The sequence below is a fragment of the Stigmatopora nigra genome, unplaced genomic scaffold, assembly GCF_051989575.1.
Source record: "Stigmatopora nigra isolate UIUO_SnigA unplaced genomic scaffold, RoL_Snig_1.1 HiC_scaffold_24, whole genome shotgun sequence".
NCBI classification, from domain to species: Eukaryota; Metazoa; Chordata; class Actinopteri; order Syngnathiformes; family Syngnathidae; genus Stigmatopora; species Stigmatopora nigra.
In genome coordinates this window covers 594,262-613,135 of record NW_027551603.1, presented here as the reverse complement: position 1 = coordinate 613,135, position 18,874 = coordinate 594,262, and the positions used below count along the sequence as shown (strand labels likewise).

At 48.0% G+C, this 18,874-nt stretch overlaps 60 pseudogenes; all 60 read left to right on the top strand.

Moving 5' to 3' along the window:
• The first annotated feature begins 53 nt into the window (after positions 1-53).
• On the top strand, positions 54-182 carry LOC144183861 (5S ribosomal RNA; annotated as a pseudogene).
• Positions 183-238: 56 nt separating this feature from the next.
• LOC144186723 (5S ribosomal RNA) lies at positions 239-357 on the top strand (annotated as a pseudogene).
• Positions 358-413: 56 nt separating this feature from the next.
• Positions 414-542, top strand: LOC144185980 (5S ribosomal RNA; annotated as a pseudogene).
• Positions 543-598: 56 nt separating this feature from the next.
• Positions 599-717, top strand: LOC144183795 (5S ribosomal RNA; annotated as a pseudogene).
• A 56-nt stretch (positions 718-773) lies between these two features.
• On the top strand, positions 774-892 carry LOC144184103 (5S ribosomal RNA; annotated as a pseudogene).
• A 56-nt stretch (positions 893-948) lies between these two features.
• LOC144185258 (5S ribosomal RNA) lies at positions 949-1,067 on the top strand (annotated as a pseudogene).
• Positions 1,068-1,123: 56 nt separating this feature from the next.
• Positions 1,124-1,252, top strand: LOC144186057 (5S ribosomal RNA; annotated as a pseudogene).
• A 56-nt stretch (positions 1,253-1,308) lies between these two features.
• Positions 1,309-1,437, top strand: LOC144181980 (5S ribosomal RNA; annotated as a pseudogene).
• Positions 1,438-1,863: 426 nt separating this feature from the next.
• Positions 1,864-1,982, top strand: LOC144191500 (5S ribosomal RNA; annotated as a pseudogene).
• A 56-nt stretch (positions 1,983-2,038) lies between these two features.
• On the top strand, positions 2,039-2,157 carry LOC144182770 (5S ribosomal RNA; annotated as a pseudogene).
• A 56-nt stretch (positions 2,158-2,213) lies between these two features.
• Positions 2,214-2,332, top strand: LOC144184393 (5S ribosomal RNA; annotated as a pseudogene).
• A 220-nt stretch (positions 2,333-2,552) lies between these two features.
• LOC144188699 (5S ribosomal RNA) lies at positions 2,553-2,671 on the top strand (annotated as a pseudogene).
• A 56-nt stretch (positions 2,672-2,727) lies between these two features.
• On the top strand, positions 2,728-2,847 carry LOC144186557 (5S ribosomal RNA; annotated as a pseudogene).
• A 56-nt stretch (positions 2,848-2,903) lies between these two features.
• On the top strand, positions 2,904-3,022 carry LOC144182805 (5S ribosomal RNA; annotated as a pseudogene).
• Positions 3,023-3,078: 56 nt separating this feature from the next.
• Positions 3,079-3,197, top strand: LOC144190289 (5S ribosomal RNA; annotated as a pseudogene).
• A 56-nt stretch (positions 3,198-3,253) lies between these two features.
• Positions 3,254-3,372, top strand: LOC144186105 (5S ribosomal RNA; annotated as a pseudogene).
• Positions 3,373-3,428: 56 nt separating this feature from the next.
• LOC144181717 (5S ribosomal RNA) lies at positions 3,429-3,547 on the top strand (annotated as a pseudogene).
• Positions 3,548-3,603: 56 nt separating this feature from the next.
• LOC144186166 (5S ribosomal RNA) lies at positions 3,604-3,732 on the top strand (annotated as a pseudogene).
• A 56-nt stretch (positions 3,733-3,788) lies between these two features.
• LOC144181814 (5S ribosomal RNA) lies at positions 3,789-3,907 on the top strand (annotated as a pseudogene).
• A 56-nt stretch (positions 3,908-3,963) lies between these two features.
• LOC144191901 (5S ribosomal RNA) lies at positions 3,964-4,082 on the top strand (annotated as a pseudogene).
• A 56-nt stretch (positions 4,083-4,138) lies between these two features.
• LOC144188038 (5S ribosomal RNA) lies at positions 4,139-4,257 on the top strand (annotated as a pseudogene).
• A 56-nt stretch (positions 4,258-4,313) lies between these two features.
• On the top strand, positions 4,314-4,432 carry LOC144182431 (5S ribosomal RNA; annotated as a pseudogene).
• A 56-nt stretch (positions 4,433-4,488) lies between these two features.
• On the top strand, positions 4,489-4,607 carry LOC144189351 (5S ribosomal RNA; annotated as a pseudogene).
• A 56-nt stretch (positions 4,608-4,663) lies between these two features.
• LOC144183376 (5S ribosomal RNA) lies at positions 4,664-4,782 on the top strand (annotated as a pseudogene).
• A 56-nt stretch (positions 4,783-4,838) lies between these two features.
• Positions 4,839-4,957, top strand: LOC144186616 (5S ribosomal RNA; annotated as a pseudogene).
• Positions 4,958-5,013: 56 nt separating this feature from the next.
• Positions 5,014-5,132, top strand: LOC144188698 (5S ribosomal RNA; annotated as a pseudogene).
• Positions 5,133-5,188: 56 nt separating this feature from the next.
• On the top strand, positions 5,189-5,308 carry LOC144186556 (5S ribosomal RNA; annotated as a pseudogene).
• A 56-nt stretch (positions 5,309-5,364) lies between these two features.
• On the top strand, positions 5,365-5,483 carry LOC144182804 (5S ribosomal RNA; annotated as a pseudogene).
• A 56-nt stretch (positions 5,484-5,539) lies between these two features.
• LOC144190288 (5S ribosomal RNA) lies at positions 5,540-5,658 on the top strand (annotated as a pseudogene).
• A 56-nt stretch (positions 5,659-5,714) lies between these two features.
• LOC144186103 (5S ribosomal RNA) lies at positions 5,715-5,833 on the top strand (annotated as a pseudogene).
• A 56-nt stretch (positions 5,834-5,889) lies between these two features.
• LOC144181716 (5S ribosomal RNA) lies at positions 5,890-6,008 on the top strand (annotated as a pseudogene).
• Positions 6,009-6,064: 56 nt separating this feature from the next.
• LOC144186165 (5S ribosomal RNA) lies at positions 6,065-6,193 on the top strand (annotated as a pseudogene).
• Positions 6,194-6,249: 56 nt separating this feature from the next.
• On the top strand, positions 6,250-6,368 carry LOC144181813 (5S ribosomal RNA; annotated as a pseudogene).
• Positions 6,369-6,424: 56 nt separating this feature from the next.
• LOC144191900 (5S ribosomal RNA) lies at positions 6,425-6,543 on the top strand (annotated as a pseudogene).
• Positions 6,544-6,599: 56 nt separating this feature from the next.
• LOC144189388 (5S ribosomal RNA) lies at positions 6,600-6,718 on the top strand (annotated as a pseudogene).
• A 56-nt stretch (positions 6,719-6,774) lies between these two features.
• Positions 6,775-6,893, top strand: LOC144191791 (5S ribosomal RNA; annotated as a pseudogene).
• A 56-nt stretch (positions 6,894-6,949) lies between these two features.
• On the top strand, positions 6,950-7,068 carry LOC144189753 (5S ribosomal RNA; annotated as a pseudogene).
• Positions 7,069-7,124: 56 nt separating this feature from the next.
• Positions 7,125-7,243, top strand: LOC144183777 (5S ribosomal RNA; annotated as a pseudogene).
• Positions 7,244-7,299: 56 nt separating this feature from the next.
• On the top strand, positions 7,300-7,418 carry LOC144184075 (5S ribosomal RNA; annotated as a pseudogene).
• A 56-nt stretch (positions 7,419-7,474) lies between these two features.
• On the top strand, positions 7,475-7,593 carry LOC144190415 (5S ribosomal RNA; annotated as a pseudogene).
• A 56-nt stretch (positions 7,594-7,649) lies between these two features.
• Positions 7,650-7,768, top strand: LOC144184682 (5S ribosomal RNA; annotated as a pseudogene).
• Positions 7,769-7,824: 56 nt separating this feature from the next.
• On the top strand, positions 7,825-7,943 carry LOC144189227 (5S ribosomal RNA; annotated as a pseudogene).
• Positions 7,944-7,999: 56 nt separating this feature from the next.
• Positions 8,000-8,108, top strand: LOC144186821 (5S ribosomal RNA; annotated as a pseudogene).
• Positions 8,109-8,164: 56 nt separating this feature from the next.
• LOC144189851 (5S ribosomal RNA) lies at positions 8,165-8,283 on the top strand (annotated as a pseudogene).
• A 56-nt stretch (positions 8,284-8,339) lies between these two features.
• On the top strand, positions 8,340-8,458 carry LOC144185951 (5S ribosomal RNA; annotated as a pseudogene).
• Positions 8,459-8,514: 56 nt separating this feature from the next.
• On the top strand, positions 8,515-8,643 carry LOC144186921 (5S ribosomal RNA; annotated as a pseudogene).
• A 56-nt stretch (positions 8,644-8,699) lies between these two features.
• Positions 8,700-8,818, top strand: LOC144183107 (5S ribosomal RNA; annotated as a pseudogene).
• Positions 8,819-8,874: 56 nt separating this feature from the next.
• LOC144185458 (5S ribosomal RNA) lies at positions 8,875-9,003 on the top strand (annotated as a pseudogene).
• A 56-nt stretch (positions 9,004-9,059) lies between these two features.
• Positions 9,060-9,178, top strand: LOC144188756 (5S ribosomal RNA; annotated as a pseudogene).
• A 56-nt stretch (positions 9,179-9,234) lies between these two features.
• LOC144186730 (5S ribosomal RNA) lies at positions 9,235-9,353 on the top strand (annotated as a pseudogene).
• Positions 9,354-16,932: 7,579 nt separating this feature from the next.
• LOC144183884 (5S ribosomal RNA) lies at positions 16,933-17,051 on the top strand (annotated as a pseudogene).
• A 56-nt stretch (positions 17,052-17,107) lies between these two features.
• On the top strand, positions 17,108-17,226 carry LOC144184618 (5S ribosomal RNA; annotated as a pseudogene).
• Positions 17,227-17,467: 241 nt separating this feature from the next.
• LOC144187956 (5S ribosomal RNA) lies at positions 17,468-17,586 on the top strand (annotated as a pseudogene).
• Positions 17,587-17,642: 56 nt separating this feature from the next.
• Positions 17,643-17,761, top strand: LOC144183883 (5S ribosomal RNA; annotated as a pseudogene).
• A 56-nt stretch (positions 17,762-17,817) lies between these two features.
• Positions 17,818-17,936, top strand: LOC144190406 (5S ribosomal RNA; annotated as a pseudogene).
• A 56-nt stretch (positions 17,937-17,992) lies between these two features.
• Positions 17,993-18,111, top strand: LOC144187275 (5S ribosomal RNA; annotated as a pseudogene).
• A 56-nt stretch (positions 18,112-18,167) lies between these two features.
• Positions 18,168-18,286, top strand: LOC144189850 (5S ribosomal RNA; annotated as a pseudogene).
• A 56-nt stretch (positions 18,287-18,342) lies between these two features.
• LOC144188117 (5S ribosomal RNA) lies at positions 18,343-18,461 on the top strand (annotated as a pseudogene).
• Positions 18,462-18,517: 56 nt separating this feature from the next.
• LOC144184957 (5S ribosomal RNA) lies at positions 18,518-18,646 on the top strand (annotated as a pseudogene).
• Positions 18,647-18,702: 56 nt separating this feature from the next.
• LOC144190631 (5S ribosomal RNA) lies at positions 18,703-18,821 on the top strand (annotated as a pseudogene).
• Positions 18,822-18,874: the final 53 nt, after the last annotated feature.

Here is an 18,874-nt window from a genome sequence, read left to right as displayed (position 1 = left end):
TACCCCGCATCTTTTTCGACATTTCATGGGTGTCCATCTGCAAGAGCAGTACCGTTTACGGCCATACCACCCTGAAAAGGCCCGATCTCGCCCGATCTCGTCCGATCTCGGCAGCCAAGCATGGTTCGGCCTGGTTAGTACCTGATTGGGAGACCGCTTGGGAATACCAGGTGCTGTGAGCATCATACCCCGCACCTTTTTTGACATTTCATGGGTGTCCATCTGCAAGAGCAGTACCATTCACGGCCATACCACCCTGATAAGGCCCGATCTCGTCCGATCTCGGCAGCCAAGCAGGGTTCCGCCTGTTTAGTACCTGATTGGGAGACAGCTTGGGAATACCAGGTGCTGTGAGCATCTTGCCCCGCATCTTTTTCGACATTTCATGGGTGTCCATCTGCAAGAGCAGTACCGCTCACGGCCATACCACCCTGAAAAGGCCCGATCTCGCCCGATCTCGTCCGATCTCGGCAGCCAAGCATGATTCGGCCTGGTTAGTACCTGATTGGGAGACTGCTTGGGAATACCAGGTGCTGTGAGCATCATACCCCGCACCTTTTTCGACATTTCATGGGTGTCCATCTGCAAGAGCAGTACCATTCACGGCCATACCACCCTGATAAGGCCCGATCTCGTCCGATCTCGGCAACCAAGCAGGGTTCCGCCTGTTTAGTACCTGATTGGGAGACCGCTTGGGAATACCAGGTGCTGTGAGCATCTTGCCCCGCATCTTTTTCGACATTTCATGGGTGTCCATCTGCAAGAGTAGTACCGCTCACGGCCATACCACCCTGAAAAGGCCCAATCTCCTCCGATCTCGGAAGCCAAGCATGGTTCGGCCTGGTAAGTACCTGATTGGGAGACCGCTTGGGAATACCAGGTGCTGCGAGCATCATACCCCGCATCTTTTTCGACATTTCATGGGTGTCCATCTGCAAAAGCAGTACCGCTCACGGCCATACCACCCTGAAAAGGCCCGATCTCGCCCGATCTAGGAAGCCAAGCATCGTTCGGCCTGGTTAGTACCTGATTGGGAGACCGCTTGGGAATACCAGGTGCTGTGAGCATCATACCCCGCATCTTTTTCGACATTTCATGGGTGTCCATCTGCTAGTGCAGTACCGCTCACGGCCATACCACCCTGAAAAGGCCCGATCTCGTCCGATCTCGTCCGATCTCGGCAGCCAAGCATGGTTCGGCCTGGTTAGTACCTGATTGGGAGACCGCTTGGGAATACCACGTGCTGTGAGCATCATACCCCGCATCTTTTTCGACATTTCATGGGTGTCCATCTGCAAAAGCAGTACCGCTCACGGCCATACCACCCTGAAAAGGCCCGATCTCGCCCGATCCCGTCCGAACTCGGCAGCCAAGCATGGTTCGGCCTGGTTAGTACCTGATTGGGAGACCGCTTGAGAATACCAGGTGCTGTGAGCATCATACCCCGCATCTTTTTCGACATTTCATGGGTGTCCATCTGCAAGAGCAGTACCGCTCACGGCCATACCACCCTGATAAGGCCCGATCTCGCCCGATCTCGTCCGATCTCGGCAGCCAAGCATGGTTCAGCCTGGTTAATACCTGATTGGGAGACTGCTTGTGAATACCAGGTGCTGTGAGCATCATACCCCGCATCTTTTTCGACATTTCATGGGTGTCCATCTGCTAGTGCAGTACCGCTCACGGCCATACCACCCTGAAAAGGCCCGATCTCGTCCGATCTCGTCCGATCTCAGAAGCCAAGCATGGTTCGGCCTGGTTAGTACCTGATTGCGAGACCGCTTGGCAATACCATGTGCTGTGAGCATCATACCCCGCATCTTTTTCGACATTTCATGGGTGTCCATCTGCAAGAGCAGTACCGCTCACGGCCATACCACCCTGAAAAGGCCCGATCTCGTCCGATCTCAGCAGCCAAGCAAGGTTCGGCCTGTTTAGTACCTGATTGGGAGACCGCTTGGGAATACCAGGTGCTGTGAGCATCATACCCCGCATCTTTTTCGACATTTCATGGGTGTCCATCTGCAAGAGCAGTACCGCTCACGGCGATACCACCCTGAAAAGGCCCGATCTCGTCCGATCTCAGCAGCCAAGCATGGTTCGGCCTGTTTAGTACCTGATTGGGAGACCGCTTGGGAATACCTGGTGCTGTGAGCATCATACCCCACAAATTTTTCGACATTTCATGGGTGTCCATCTGCAAGAGCAGTACCGCTCACGGCCATACCACCCTGAAAAGACCCGATCTCGTCCGATCTCGGAAGCCAAACATAATTCGGCCTGTTTAGTACCTGATTGGGAGACCGCTTGGGAATACCAGGGGCTGTGAGCATTATACCCCGCATCTTTTTCGACATTTCATGGGTGTCCATCTGCAAGAGCAGTACCGCTCACGGCCATACCACCCTGAAAAGGCTCGATCTCGGCAGCCAAGCATGGTTCGGCTGGTTAGTACCTGATTGGGAGACCGCTTGGGAATACCAGGTGCTGTGAGCATCATACCCCGCATCTTTTTCGACATTTCATGGGTGTCCATCTGCTAGTACAGTACCGCTCACGGCCATACCACCCTGAAAAGGCCCGATCTCGTCCGATCTCGGCAGCCAAGCATGGTTCGGCCTGTTTAGTACCTGATTGGGAGACCGCTTGGGAATACCAGGTGCTGTGAGCATCATACCCCGCATCTTTTTCGACATTTCATGGGTGTCCATCTGCAAGAGCAGTACCGCTCATGGCTATACCACCCTAAAAAAGGCCCGATCTCGTCCGATCTCGGAAGCCAAGCATGGTTCGGCCTGTTTAGTACCTGATTGGGAAACTGCTTGGGAATACCAGGTGCTGTGAGCATCATACCCCGCATCTTTTTCGACATTTCATGGGTGTCCATCTGCTAGTGCAGTACCGCTCACGGCCATACCACCCTGAAAAGGCCCGATCTCGTCCGATCTCGGAAGCCAAGCATGGTTCGGCCTGTTTAGTACCTGATTGGGAGACCGCTTGGGAATACCAGGTGCTTTAAGCATCATACCCCGCATCTTTTTCGACATTTCATGGGTGTCCATCTGCTAGTGCAGTACCGCTCACGGCCATACCACCCTGAAAAGGCCCGATCTCGTCCGATCTCGGAAGCCAAGCATGATTCGGCCTGTTTAGTACCTGATTGGGAGACCGCTTGGGAATACCAGGTGCTGTGAGCATCATACCCCGCATCTTTTTTGACATTTCATGGGTGTCCATCTGCAAGAGCAGTACCGCTCACGGCCATACCACCCTGAAAAGGCCCGATCTCGTCCGATCTAGGCAGCCAAGCATGGTTCAGCCTGGTTAGTACCTGATTGGCAGACCGCTTGGGAATACCAGGTGCTGTGAGCATCATACCCAGCATCTTTTTCGACATTTCATGGGTGTCCATCTGCTAGTGCAGTACCGCTCACGGCCATACCACGCTGAAAAGGCCCGATCTCGTCCGATCTCGGAAGCCAAGCATGGTTCGGCCTGTTTAGTACCTGATTGGGAGACTGCTTGGGAATACCAGGTGCTGTGAGCATCATACCCCGCATCTTTTTTGACATTTCATGGGTGTCCATCTGCAAGAGCAGTACCGCTCACGGCCATACCACCCTGATAAGGCCCGATCTCGCCTGATCTCGTCCGATCTCGGCAGCCAAGCATGGTTCGGCCTGGTTAGTACCTGATTGGGAGACCGCTTGGGAATACCAGGTGCGGTGAGCATCATACCCCGCATCTTTTTCGACATTTCATGGGTGTCCATCTGCTAGTGCAGTACCGCTCACGGCCATACCTCCCTGAAAAGGCCCGATCTCGTCCGATCTCGGAAGCCAAGCATGGTTCGGCCTGGTTAGTACCTGATTGGGAGTCCGCTTGGGAATACCAGGTGCTGTGTACATCATACCCCGCATCTTTTTCGACATTTCATGGGTGTCCATCTGCTAGTGCAGTACCGCTCACGGCCATACCACCCTGAAAAGGCCCGATCTCGTCCGATCTCGGAAGCCAAGCATGGTTAGACTTGTTTAGTACCAGATTGGGAGACCGCTTGGGAATACCGGGTGCTGTGAGAACCATGCCCCGCATCTTTTTCGACATTTCATGGGTGTCCATCTGCTAGTGCAGTACCGCTCACGGCCATACCACCCTGAAAAGGCCCGATCTCGCCCGATCTCGGAAGCCAAGCATGGTTTGGCCTGGTTAGTACCTGATTGGGAGACCGCTTGGGAATACCAGGTGCTGTGAGCATCATACCCCGCATCTTTTTCGACATTTCATGGGTGTCCATCTGCAAGGGCAGTACTGCTCATGGCCATACCACCCTGAAAAGGCCAGATCTCGTCCGATCTCGGAAGCCAAGCATGGTTCGGCCTGTTTAGTACCTGATTGGGAGACCGCTTGGGAATACCAGGTGCTGTGAGTATCATACCCCGCATCTTTTTCGACATTTCATGGGTGTCCATCTGCAAAAGCAGTACCGCTCACGGCCATACCACCCTGAAAAGGCCCGATCTCGTCCGATCTCGTAAGCCAAGCATGGTTCGGCCTGGTTAGTACCTGATTGGGAGACCGCTTGGGAATACCAGGTGCTGTGAGCATCATACCCCGCATCTTTTTCGACATTTCATGGGTGTCCATCTGCAAGAGCAGTACCGCTCACGGCCATACCACCCTGAAAAGGCCCGATCTCGTTCGATCTCGGAAGCCAAGCATGGTACGGCCTGGTTAGTACCTGATTGGGAGACCGCTTGGGAATACCAGGTGCTGTGAGCATCATACCCCGCATCTTTTTCGACATTTCATGGGTGTCCATCTGCAAGAGCAGTACCGCTCAAGGCCATATCACCCTGTAAAGGCCCGATCTCGTCCGATCTCGGAAGCCAAGCATAGTTCGGCCTGTTGAGTACCTGATTGGGAGACCGCTTGGGAATACCAGGTGCTGTGAGCATCATACCCGGCATCTTTTTCGACATTTCATGGGTGTCCATCTGCAAGAGCAGTACCGCTCACGGCCATACCACCCTGAAAAGGCCCGATCTCGTCCGATCTCGGCAGCCAAGCATGGTTCGGCCTGTTTAGTACCTGATTGGGAGACCGCTTGGGAATACCAGGTGCTGTGAGCATCATACCCCGCATCTTTTTCGACATTTCATGGGTGTCCATCTGCAAGAGCAGTACCGCTCATGGCTATACCACCCTAAAAAAGGCCCGATCTCGTCCGATCTCGGAAGCCAAGCATGGTTCGGCCTGTTTAGTACCTGATTGGGAAACTGCTTGGGAATACCAGGTGCTGTGAGCATCATACCCCGCATCTTTTTCGACATTTCATGGGTGTCCATCTGCTAGTGCAGTACCGCTCACGGCCATACCACCCTGAAAAGGCCCGATCTCGTCCGATCTCGGAAGCCAAGCATGGTTCGGCCTGTTTAGTACCTGATTGGGAGACCGCTTGGGAATACCAGGTGCTTTAAGCATCATACCCCGCATCTTTTTCGACATTTCATGGGTGTCCATCTGCTAGTGCAGTACCGCTCACGGCCATACCACCCTGAAAAGGCCCGATCTCGTCCGATCTCGGAAGCCAAGCATGATTCGGCCTGTTTAGTACCTGATTGGGAGACCGCTTGGGAATACCAGGTGCTGTGAGCATCATACCCCGCATCTTTTTTGACATTTCATGGGTGTCCATCTGCAAGGGCAGTACCGCTCACGGCCATACCACCCTGAAAAGGCCCGATCTCGTCCGATCTAGGCAGCCAAGCATGGTTCAGCCTGGTTAGTACCTGATTGGCAGACCGCTTGGGAATACCAGGTGCTGTGAGCATCATACCCAGCATCTTTTTCGACATTTCATGGGTGTCCATCTGCTAGTGCAGTACCGCTCACGGCCATACCACGCTGAAAAGGCCCGATCTCGTCCGATCTCGGAAGCCAAGCATGGTTCGGCCTGTTTAGTACCTGATTGGGAGACTGCTTGGGAATACCAGGTGCTGTGAGCATCATACCCCGCATCTTTTTTGACATTTCATGGGTGTCCATCTGCAAGAGCAGTACCGCTCACGGCCATACCACCCTGATAAGGCCCGATCTCGCCTGATCTCGTCCGATCTCGGCAGCCAAGCATGGTTCGGCCTGGTTAGTACCTGATTGGGAGACCGCTTGGGAATACCAGGTGCGGTGAGCATCATACCCCGCATCTTTTTCGACATTTCATGGGTGTCCATCTGCTAGTGCAGTACCGCTCACGGCCATACCTCCCTGAAAAGGCCCGATCTCGTCCGATCTCGGAAGCCAAGCATGGTTCGGCCTGGTTAGTACCTGATTGGGAGTCCGCTTGGGAATACCAGGTGCTGTGTACATCATACCCCGCATCTTTTTCGACATTTCATGGGTGTCCATCTGCTAGTGCAGTACCGCTCACGGCCATACCACCCTGAAAAGGCCCGATCTCGTCCGATCTCGGAAGCCAAGCATGGTTAGACTTGTTTAGTACCAGATTGGGAGACCGCTTGGGAATACCGGGTGCTGTGAGAACCATGCCCCGCATCTTTTTCGACATTTCATGGGTGTCCATCTGCTAGTGCAGTACCGCTCACGGCCATACCACCCTGAAAAGGCCCGATCTCGTCCGATCTCGGAAGCCAAGCATGGTTCGGCCTGGTTAGTACCTGATTGGGAGACCGCTTGGGAATACCAGGTGCTGTGAGCATCATACCCCGCATCTTTTTCGACATTTCATGGGTGTCCATCTGCAAGGGCAGTACTGCTCACGGCCATACCACCCTGAAAAGGCCAGATCTCGTCCGATCTCGGAAGCCAAGCATGGTTCGGCCTGTTTAGTACCTGATTGGGAGACCGCTTGGGAATACCAGGTGCTGTGAGTATCATACCCCGCATCTTTTTCGACATTTCATGGGTGTCCATCTGCAAAAGCAGTACCGCTCACGGCCATACCACCCTGAAAAGGCCCGATCTCGTCCGATCTCGTAAGCCAAGCATGGTTCGGCCTGGTTAGTACCTTATTGGGAGACCGCTTGGGAATACCAGGTGCTGTGAGCATCATGCCCCGCATCTTTTTCGACATTTCATGGGTGTCCATCTGCAAGAGCAGTACCGCTCTCGGCCATACCACCCTGAAAAGGCCCGATCTCGCCCGATTTCGGAAGCCAAGCATGGATCGGCCTGGTTAGTACCTGATTGGGAGACCGCTTGGGAATACCAGGTGCTGTGAGCATCATACCCTGCATCTTTTTCGACATTTCATGGGTGTCCATCTGCGGGAGCAGTACCGCTTACGGCCATACCACCCTGAAAAGGCCCGATCTCGTCCGATCTCGGAAGCCAAGCATGGTTCGGCCTGGTTAGTACCTGATTGGGAGACCGCTTGGGAATACCAGGTGCTGTGAGCATCATACCCCGCATCTTTTTCGACATTTCATGGGTGTCCATCTGCAAGAGCAGTACCGCTCACGGCCATACCACCCTGAAAAGGCCCGATCTCGTCCGATCTCGGCAGCCAAGCATTGTTCGGCCTGGTTAGTACCTGATTGGGAGACCGCTTGGGAATACCAGGTGCTGTGAGCGTCATACCCCGCATCTTTTTCGACATTTCATGGGTGTCCATCTGCAAGAGCAGTACCGTTCACGGCCATACCACCCTGAAAAGGCCCGATCTCGTCCGATCTCGGAAGCCAAGCATGGTTCGGCCTGGTTAGTACCTGATTGGGAGACCGCTTGGGAATACCAGGTGCTGTGAGCATCATACCCCGAATCTTTTTCGACATTTCATGGGTGTCCATCTGCTAGTGCAGTACCGCTCACGGCCATACCACCCTGAAAAGGCCCGATCTCGTCCGATCTCGGAAGCCAAGCATCGTTCGGCCTGGTTAGTACCTGATTGGGAGACCGCTTGGGAATACCAGGTGCTGTGAGCATCATACCCCGCATCTTTTTCGACATTTCATGGGTGACCATCTGCTAGTGCAGTACCGCTCACGGCCATACCACCCTGAAAAGGCCCGATCTCGGAAGCCAAGCATGGTTCGGCCTGTTTAGTACCTGATTGGGAGACCGCTTGGGAATACCAGGTGCTGTGAGCATCATACCCCGCATCTTTTTCGACATTTCATGGGTGTCCATCTGCATGAGCAGTACCGCTCACGGCCATACCACCCTGAAAAGGTCCGATCTCGTCCGATCTCGGAAGCCAAGCATGGTTCGGCCTGTTTAGTACCTGATTGGGAGACCGCTTGGGAATACCAGGTGCTGTGAGCATCATACCCCGCATCTTTTTCGACATTTCATGGGTGTCCATCTGCTAGTGCAGTACCGCTCACGGCCATACCACCCTGAAAAGGCCCGATCTCGTCCGATCTCGGCAGCCAAGCATGGTTCGGCCTGGTTAGTACCTGATTGGGAGACCGCTTGGGAATACCAGGTGCTGTGAGCATCATACCCCGCATCTTTTTCGACATTTCATGGGTGTCCATCTGCAAGAGCAGTACCGCTCACGGCCATACCACCCTGATAAGGCCCGATCTCGCCTGATCTCGTCCGGTCTCGGCAGCCAAGCATGATTCGGCCTGGTTAGTACCTGATTGGGAGACCGCTTGGGAATACCAGGTGCTGTGAGCATCATACCCCGCATCTTTTTCGACATTTCATGGGTGTCCATCTGCAAGCAGAGTACTGCTCACGGCCATACCACCCTGATAAGGCCCGATCTCGTCCGATCTTGGCAGCCAAGCATGGTTCAGCCTGGTTAGTACCTGATTGGGAGACCGCTTGGGAATACCAGGTGCTGTGAGCATCATACCCCGCATCTTTTTCGACATTTCATGGGTGTCCATCTGCAAGAGCAGTACCGCTCACGGCCATACCACCCTGATAAGGCCCGATCTCGCCCGATCTCGTCCGATCTCAGCAGCCAAGCATGGTTCGGCCTGGTTAGTACCTGATTGGGAGACCGCTTGGGAATACCAGGTGCTGTGAGCATCATACCCCGCATCTTTTTCGACATTTCATGGGTGTCCATCTGCAAGAGCAGTACCGCTCACGGCCATACCACCCTGAAAAGGCCCGATCTCGTCCGATCTCGGAAGCCAAGCGTGGTTCGGCCTGGTTAGTACCTGGTTGGGAGACCGCTTGGGAATACCAGGTGCTGTGAGCATCATACCCCGCATCTTTTTCGACATTTCATGGGTGTCCATCTGCTAGTGCAGTACCGCTCACGGCAAAACCACCCTGAAAAGGCCCGATCTCGTCCTGTCTCGGCAGCCAAGCATGGTTCGGCCTGTTTAGTACCTGATTGGGAGACCGCTTGGGAATACCAGGTGCTGTGAGCATCATACCCCGCATCTTCTTCGACATTTCATGGGTGTCTGTTGGGTTTGTTCTGTTTTACTATTATAATAGTTATATTAATTCATTTCTTTATTAAATCATTCTCTTTCTTTTCTCTGTATTAATTCATTACTTTGTTAAATCATTCTCTTTCTGTTTTTCAAAAGTGTTGAGGTCACACCAAGTCATCTTTAACCTGGACAGCCTGTTCCAGGATGGTTATACAGATAATCCACCCAATCTGGGTCCTTGAGATTTGGTGGGCCCTTGGTGACGAGGACAGGGCTATTCGGACAATAACAAGAATATTGTTATCGTTATGTAACCGTACACTTCGGGTTTTTCTGTATGTAACGACTATATGATTATGATTATATTATATGATTCTTAGGTCAAGGAGGTTGTATAATTACTCTAATCTACATGTTGTTAGGTCTAGTCCCTGTTTTTGTTATGAGTAAAATACTTTGATTGTTATTGTAGTCCCAGATGTTGTTTTTACTCATACGTGATGGAATGATCAACAACTCTGTAACTTGTGACCATAAGAATGGGACGAAAACGTCTATTCGGGAAGACGTTCGGAAGTTGTAAGGTGACACTTGCTGTAACGCTCCCCTCCGGAGGCTTTTATCTGTTGTATCCATTTCTATTTAATTAAATGTCAATAATTGAATAAGATGTCTTCCTGCAGTTATTGATAATTATGGACGAAGGTAATTATTAATGAACCTGACATTTTGGTCCTTCTGAGCCATGGAGGTCAATATACCGGAGCGAGAACCCAGGCGCTGCTGTTCGACATCTGGTAAGTGACCGTGCGCACGGCGTCTTCAAAACCCTTGGTGGGCCGGAGTTTTTCGACGGGGGCGCCTGGATTCTCGGCGGTTGAAGACTTTTCCTGCTGGAGGGAGACATCTGATGGATCTCGGGTAAGTCCACATTAATGTCTGCATGTTGTGAAGGTGTTTCCAAATGCGTTAAAGGGACATTGTATGTGAGGTCCATTGTTGGGCTGGTTTCGCGTCCTGGGTGACGGCGATAAAACCCTGTGTTTATACTAGTCAATGGCAGGTACGGTGGGGCACTTTGCTGGAAAGTGTCCTGTGTCTCAGGGGTAGGCACGAATATATTGTACTAGAGATACAATATTGGGGCCGGGGAGTGTCCTGTGTCTAAAGGGTAGGCACGAATATACGTTGTATGGTGTTTGTGTGGTTTCTGCAGTAAAATTAGGAAAGGCCTAGGAGATACAGTCGATACAGTCGAATAGATAATAATAATATTAATAATAATAATAAATAATAGAGTTAACTGTGTGAGGCACACGAACTCACTACAAAAAATAAAAGTAAAATATGGGAAACACGTGTTGTAAGGCGGGTTTGGATGACGATCCAAAAAATACGTCTAACTTGTAAGGATTGGAAAAAATTGGAAAGACAAAGCGCTTTAAAAATATTACACAGCTATATTTATGGATAAATAAATATGGGTTTGCTGGCCAGCTTAAAATGCATAGAATGCAGGATAATATATGCACTAATGCATAGAGGTAATATACATATATAAATAATATGTGAGTGGATGAAAGTGTAACAGCTTGTTCCACAGACACTAATGGCAAAATAAGGCCGGGGAGAAGTTAAAAATACTATTTTGGGAAAATAGTGGGGGCTCCCTCGGATAACGGGGATATATTTAAGACCGTGGCTGCGGGAAAGTACTGTTTGGTAAGGAAAAAATAGCGGGGCCTCCTCGGCTGACGGGGAAAATATTTACCGAGATAGGTGACGGGCGCGGAGGAAGTTTAACAAAAATAAAGGGAGCTAGAAAATTAATGGGGACACTGGTATTTGATTTGGTTAATCCGGGTATGACGTTTTGTGATTACAATAAATTGGGTTTTTTTTGTGATGCTTGGGCTTGTATAACAACAATTAGAATGGTTATTTCCAAGTGCGGGTGGTGCTTTGTTAATATAACCTATATGTACTGTCAATTTACAGCAATGTGATGGCTTATTGCAGCTTGGTTTTTGATCCCGTCCGCTAACGGGAAGATGGTGTTTAAAAAGACAAAAGAATATATACAAAATGATCATTTAAATTTTAGCAGGGAATGTCACCTGTGTTTTTATTATGCTCTAGACTTGCCAAAAAATGTGTCAACTGCGGGGGAAGCGTTTCTGGTGCAGCGGCTGCTGATTAGATGGGAGTGAAACATGTGGGCCGCGGGGCAGACGATTTAACTGTGTTGGGCTTTCGGGAGCGTTCGGACCGTGTAAACAACTAAAATTTTGTGATCCCTTCCGTGAAGACATTATAATAATAATAATTGGCCTTGGGGGTGCTGAAGCAAACTTGAGGGCAGAAAATGGGTTTTTGCCATATTGTTGTGCTTGCAGCATACATATTCTGGATATATGGGGTCTTGGAAAAATATTGTGATGTAGTTGAATATCGGAAGAGGGGTTAATTTGACGTTTTAATGGTTGTCTTCTCTAAAAAGCGTTGTATTTGGGCACAGGGAAAAAGCTGGTTTGTAAACATAAGATAACAATGCTGTTTTCGCAGCAAGAGTGGAGGTCATAGTTAACGGCTAATTGCGTTTTCTGTTTGGACTTTTCAGAATAAGAACAATACATGGTCTGCAAGAAATGCAAGGTTATGCGGATGCTTTCGCATTGATATTTTGGGTTTTAAAATGAAATGTATTAAGAGGATAGAAAATCTGTTTAGTAAAAGGTTGATTTGGTAAAAAGCTTTGGATTTGGGAAATAGACCAAAATAGTCATTTTTGAGCAATTGTGGATTTCAAAGGGCTCTTAGTTAAAGGAAACTAGCTTTTGGAGGATAAAATAATATGAATACTATTTCAGAATTTTTTGATTATTCAAAATACTTTAATCCAGGAGGTTGGATGTTTAAAAGAAAAAAAGGCCAGGATGACAAAATTTACAAAATTATGGTATATTGGTGACGATAAGGTTTTTAAAACATTAAAGTTTGTAATTAGGAATTGTCTAACAAAAGGTTGATTTCTCTAATTTAATTGTTGTAGATTTTTGTTTTGGTAACAGGCTATGGGAAATGACTCTTGTCTTAAGTAAACATCATATGAGGTGATTTACAAAGTATAGTAGGTATTGAATTATTTGGCTGTTAACGACATCAGATGGGAAATTTACAATGCAATAGTGGCATGATAAAATTCATGGCATTCATCCAAATAATTAGGTGAATTGTAAATAAAATAATTGGTTTAGGATGAGCATATTTTCCCTAAGAATGGAGTAACATGGAATGTTTTTCAAAGTGCACTTGAAAGAACATTGTCTGTTGTCCTGGCGGGAGGAAATATGCTTTGTCACAGGTCATATTGGTGACTTTAAGGATATTACGGATTGGATAAGCATTGGTCAATTGATACAACCAAATAACGTTGCTTTTTACTGCTTTAAGGGCATGCAAATTGGTGAGAACTTTAGCAACGATGGGGTTAATACGCCTGAATGTTACAGTGATAACGAGTGGCAATAACAAGCTTAGATAAGGGAGGGAAAGGAGAAATTCTCCAAATTCCAGAATCTGGCTTAGAAACAGGTTATGTTAGTCGTTTTGGGTTTTTGACAGGATGTGGTAGTACATTAATTCTGGGAAATTTTGGGAAATTGGGGACCCCATATCTAAAACAAGTAGGCGTCATGTTGTATAAATTAGGCGTGGATGAATTTGTTTTACAAATGGGGGAGATTATCTTATCACCTGAAACAAGTAGAAACAAAATTGGATGGCCGCATTAAAAGGTGATTGGCATGCTATTAGAGGAAATTGGGATTTTCCAAAAACCTGACAGGGGGCCATTAGGTCATGGCGGCTGTGAAAATAAAAACCTTAGATGTGAAACTATTGCCACCTCAATTCGGGGAACAAACAGCTAAACTGATAGCATTAAAGAGGATATAACTTTGTGTGAAACTTGAAGGAAATTTTTTACAAACGGTTAAAATGCTAGAGTGGGGGTGTGTATATTAAAGGATCTACTAATGAATGCGGGGTGGATCCAGACTTTCCGGAATGTGGGGTATTCATGGCGTCCTCGAGAATTTGTGGATTTTCTCCGGGTACTCCAGTTTACTCCCACAAAATGAAATTATGGATGCTAGACTGGTTGAACACACTAAATTCTTTTTTTTATGAGTGTGAGCGTGAATGATAGTTTGTCTTTTTGTGTTTTTTGATTGGCAGACCACCGAGACATAATCTATCAATAAAAGATCAATAAAGAAAATAATTTGGGCTTGAGTCAAGGGAAGACCTATGTCTCGACAAGGGGGAGGTGGCCTTGCTACAACGGCACTACAAGGCTTAGGGTTTAAATCTATATGCATGCCCACATATCCATTTCAAAAAAATACATATAGATTTTATTTTATTTTATTAGATCATATGGATATCATTCCACGATATGGAATTCCAGAAACTATTTATAGTGATAATGGCTCCCATTTTGTTAATATAATAGTTGTCTACCATCCACAATTGGCGGACCTTATATGAAGTCCTGTTTGGTAGACCTTACAAATTGTTATTATTCACCACACAATGACAATTGGATGATGAGGCGAATCTATCAGAGAAAAAAAAACGCACACACCAAATTTAGACTATCAGAGGGAGATTTTGCTTCTTAACAGGAAACGGACGAAGCGACGGTGATTCTTGAAGACTGGATGCTGATAAGCAGCATAAAAGAAGAAACATCGGAGCAACGCAAAGTGGGAGGGTCCTTGTTACTGAAAGGGGACACGGATGCACCTTTCCCACAGTAAGAAGGTTGTCTAAATTGAAACGTTTCAAGAGGAAAACTCCCTAAACAAAGACAAAAAGTCATGTTGAAAACAATTATTGCTTTTGGGGCAATGAGATTAATGATGATTGTGATTCTATTCCTTTCCACAGTAGGGTTGTTTTCTCCAGTTGGAGAAAAAGGCGGAGGCGTTTCAATTGAGGATACACCTTCTTACGGGAGGGTAAACCGAGAAACATACACATTTACATTTAATTAACATTACCTACTAAATCAAATTTCCAAAATGAAAATATATATTTGGACTCGGCGACGTCCCGGTTGCCATACAAAGGGGCAATCTATGGTGGGAAATATGTGTGGTACATTAACAGCAAAAAATTGAAGATTGGGAAAAGCCTTGTTGCAGAAATTGGTCAAGATTGGAAAGCTTGGACTGACATATTAACCTGTGAAAATGTATTTCTGAAACAGGGATTTCCCAAACGGGGGATAATTGGGCGCTGTTAATGGAGTGTAAAGAGGACAAGCACTAGGTGGAGCTACTTTGGTAAAAGGGTGGTCTCAATTGAAACATTGAGGGGACGGGTAAAATAAACTTTCTGACTTAATAAAATACGGGAAACACCAATATTAATTGAAAAGATTATTGCTCAGCAAGCAATACCATAAAACTATAGGGAACTCTTTTATATTGGGTTTGACGTCTCCATATAGTTTCAATTGAGACTAAACCATCTTACAAAAGATTAGGATAACCTACCAGACAAGGGAAAAAACGATGGGGTCTAACAACTCCCTCAATCACCATTCTTTTGGGGAAAAGTGTTTTTACAAATGAAAAAACGTGTCCTACTTGGCAAGAAAAAAAAAAAAAAAATATTGAAACAGTGTTTATCCTGTTACGCAGTAAATAGGAAGTCAATTTTTCCACTGTTTAATCATTTTACCTGCTTAAACCTTACAGGGCATGGTCTGAAGCTGGGGGCGATAAATGACGTGGTGTACCGGCGTTCTAAAACAAACTACACCCCTGATACCACGTTCTGGCCTATGGTGGCGGGGTGGTAGATAAATTATACGACTCCTGCCGAAACGCGGCAGGACTAGGTACTTTGGTCTCACTGCTCTTACCGATGTCTGTTTTTCCATCCACAGTGGAGGAGATACAATTGGCGGCTCATAATTCGGCTGAAGGGTCGACCCTCCCGACATCGTCGAGAGGCATGGAGGGAAGGAGATCCATCATACATTGATGCGATTGGCATCCCCTGGGGCGTACCAGATGAGTATAAGCTGGCTAATCAGATCGCAGCAGGTTGGGAGTCTATCTTCCTTCTAATCACCCCAAACAAAAATGTGGATAGAATAAATTACTTACATTACAATGTTCAAAACTTGGAAATTATACTGAACAGGGATTTGTGGCCATGAAGGAACAACTGGCAGCTACCAGTCTGATGGCGTTCCAGAATCGCATAGCGGTGGATATGATCCTTGAAACAGGGGGCGTGTGTGCAATGTTTGGAAAACAATGTTGCACCTTCATACCGAACAACGCGTCACCCAGTGGATCTCTCACCAGGGCCATTACTGGCCTGCAAACACTGAACCGCAATATGCAAGAGCACTCTGGAGTAGATACGTCCGCATTGTCAGATTGGTGGGATAAGACCTTTGGAAAATCTAAAGATTTGGCTACATCCTTCGTGGTTACTATAGGCACAATTACCGCTATCCTAACATTGTGTGGGTGATGTAGAATCCCGTTTGCGCTCCTTGCTAAGCCGACTTATAACTACTGCAATTGCCCCTACAAATTCTAAAGTACATGAGTTGTATCTTATGGGACGGTTTGGGGAAAGCAGTGAGGTCCAGGAGTACGGTAAATCCGAGGACCAATTGGACGAATATAATTATGTTTTTTCTCTTTCAGACCAGCCATGGGAGTAAGGAGTAGGCGGGAAAAATCACAGTCACCCGACATTACCATTTAGTGATTACTAAGAAATGACTAATAACATACATATTATAAAAACGGGGGAATGTTGGGTTTGTTCTGTTTTACTATTATAATAGTTATATTAATTCATTTCTTTATTAAATCATTCTCTTTCTTTTCTCTGTATGAATTCATTACTTTGTTAAATCATTCTCTTTCTGTTTTTCAAAAGTGTTGAGGTCACACCAAGTCATCTTTAACCTGGACAGCCTGTTCCAGGATGGTTATACAAACAATCCACCCAATCTGGGTCCTTGAGATTTGGTGGGCCCTTGGTGACGAGGACAGGGCTATTCGGACAATAACAAGAATATTGTTATCGTTATGTAACCGTACACTTCGGGTTTTTCTGTATGTAACGATTATATGATTATGATTATATTATATGATTCTTAGGTCAAGGAGGTTGTATAATTACTCTAATCTACATGTTGTTAGGTCTAGTCCCTGTTTTTGTTATTAGTAAAATACTTTGATTGTTATTGTAGTCCCAGATGTTGTTTTTACTCATACGTGATGGAATGATCAACAACTCTGTAACTTGTGACCATAAGAATGGGACGAAAACGTCTATTCGGGAAGACGTTCGGAAGTTGTAAGGTGACACTTGCTGTAACGCTCCCCTCCGGAGGCTTTTATCTGTTGTATCCATTTCTATTTAATTAAATGTCAATAATTGAATAAGATGTCTTCCTGCAGTTATTGATAATTACGGACGAAGGTAATTATTAATGAACCTGACAGTGTCCATCTGCTAGTGCAGTACCGCTCACGGCCATACCACCCTGAAAAGGCCCGATCTCGTGCGATCTCGGAAGCCAAGCATGGTTCGGCCTGGTTAGCACCTGATTGGGAGACCGCTTGGGAATACCAGGTGCTGTGAGAACCATGCCCCGCATCTTTTTCGACATTTCATGGGTGTCCATCTGCATGAACAGTACCGCTCACAGCCATACCACCCTGAAAAGGCCTGATCTCGCCCGATCTCGGAAGCCAAGCATGGTTCGGCCTGTTTAGTACCTGTTTGGGAGACCGCTTGGGAATACCAGGTGCTGTGAGAACCATGCCCCGCATCTTTTTCGACATTTCATGGGTGTCCATCTGCAAGAGCAGTACCACTCACGGCCATACCACCCTGAAAAGGCCCGATCTCGTCCGATCTCGTCCGATCTTGGAAGCCAAGCATGATTCGGCCTGGTTAGTATCTGATTGGGAGACCGCTTAGGAATACCAGGTTCTGTGAGAACCATGCCCCGCATCTTTTTCGACATTTCATGGGTGTCCATCTGCATGAACAGTACCGCTCACAGCCATACCACCCTGAAAAGGCCTGATCTCGTCCGATCTCGGAAGCCAAGCATGGTTCGGCCTGGTTAGTACCTGATTGGGAGACCGCTTGGGAATACCAGGTGCTGTGAGCATCATACCCCGCATCTTTTTCGACATTTCATGGGTGTCCATCTGCTAGTGCAGTACCGCTCACGGCCATACCACCCTGAAAAGGCCCGATCTCGTGCGATCTCGGAAGCCAAGCATGGTTCGGCCTGGTTAGCACCTGATTGGGAGACCGCTTGGGAATACCAGGTGCTGTGAGAACCATGCCCCGCATCTTTTTCGACATTTCATGGGTGTCCATCTGCATGAACAGTACCGCTCACAGCCATACCACCCTGAAAAGGCCTGATCTCGTCCGATCTCGGAAGCCAAGCATAGTTCGGCCTGGTTAGTACCTGATTGGGAGACCGCTTGGGAATACCAGGTGCTGTGAGCATCATACCCCGCATCTTTTTCGACATTTCATGGGTGTCCATCTGCAATAGCGGTACCGCTCGCGGCCATACCACCCTGAAAAGGCCCGATCTCGTCCGATCTCGGAAGCCAAGCATGGTTCGGCCTGGTTAGTACCTGATTGGGAGACCGCTTGGGAATACCAGGTGCTGTGAGCATCATACCCCGCATCTTTTTCGACATTTCATGGGTGTCCATCTGCATGAGCAGTACCGCTCACGGCCATACCACCCTGAAAAGGTCCGATCTCGTCCGATCTCGGAAGCCAAGCATGGTTCGGCCTGTTTAGTACCTGATTGGGAGACCGCTTGGGAATACCAGGTGCTGTGAGCATCATACCCCGCATCTTTTTCGACATTTCATGGGTGTCCATCTGCTAGTGCAGTACCGCTCACGGCCATACCACCCTGAAAAGGCCCGATCTCGTCTGATCTCGGAAGCCAAGCATGGTTCGGCCTGTTTAGTACCTGATTGGGAGACCGCTTGGGAATACCAGGTGCTGTGAGCATCATACCCTGCATCTTTTTCGACATTTCATGGGTGTCCATCTGCAAGAGCAGTACCGCTCACTGCCATACCACCCTGAAAAGGCCCGATCTCGTCCGATCTCGTCCGATCTCGGCAGCCAAGCATGGTTCGGCCTGGTTAGTACCTGATTGGGAGACCGCTTGGGAATACCAGGTGCTGTGAGCATCATACCCCGCATCTTTTTCGACATTTCATGGGTGTCCATCTGCTAGTACAGTACCGCTCACGGCCATACCACCCTGAAAAGGCCCGATCTCGTTCGATCTCGGAAGCCAAGCATGGTTCGGCCTGGTCAGTACCTGATTAGGAGACCGCTTGGGAATACCAGGTGCTGTGAGCATCATACCCCGCATCTTTTTCGACATTTCATGGGTGTCCATCTGCTAGCGCAGT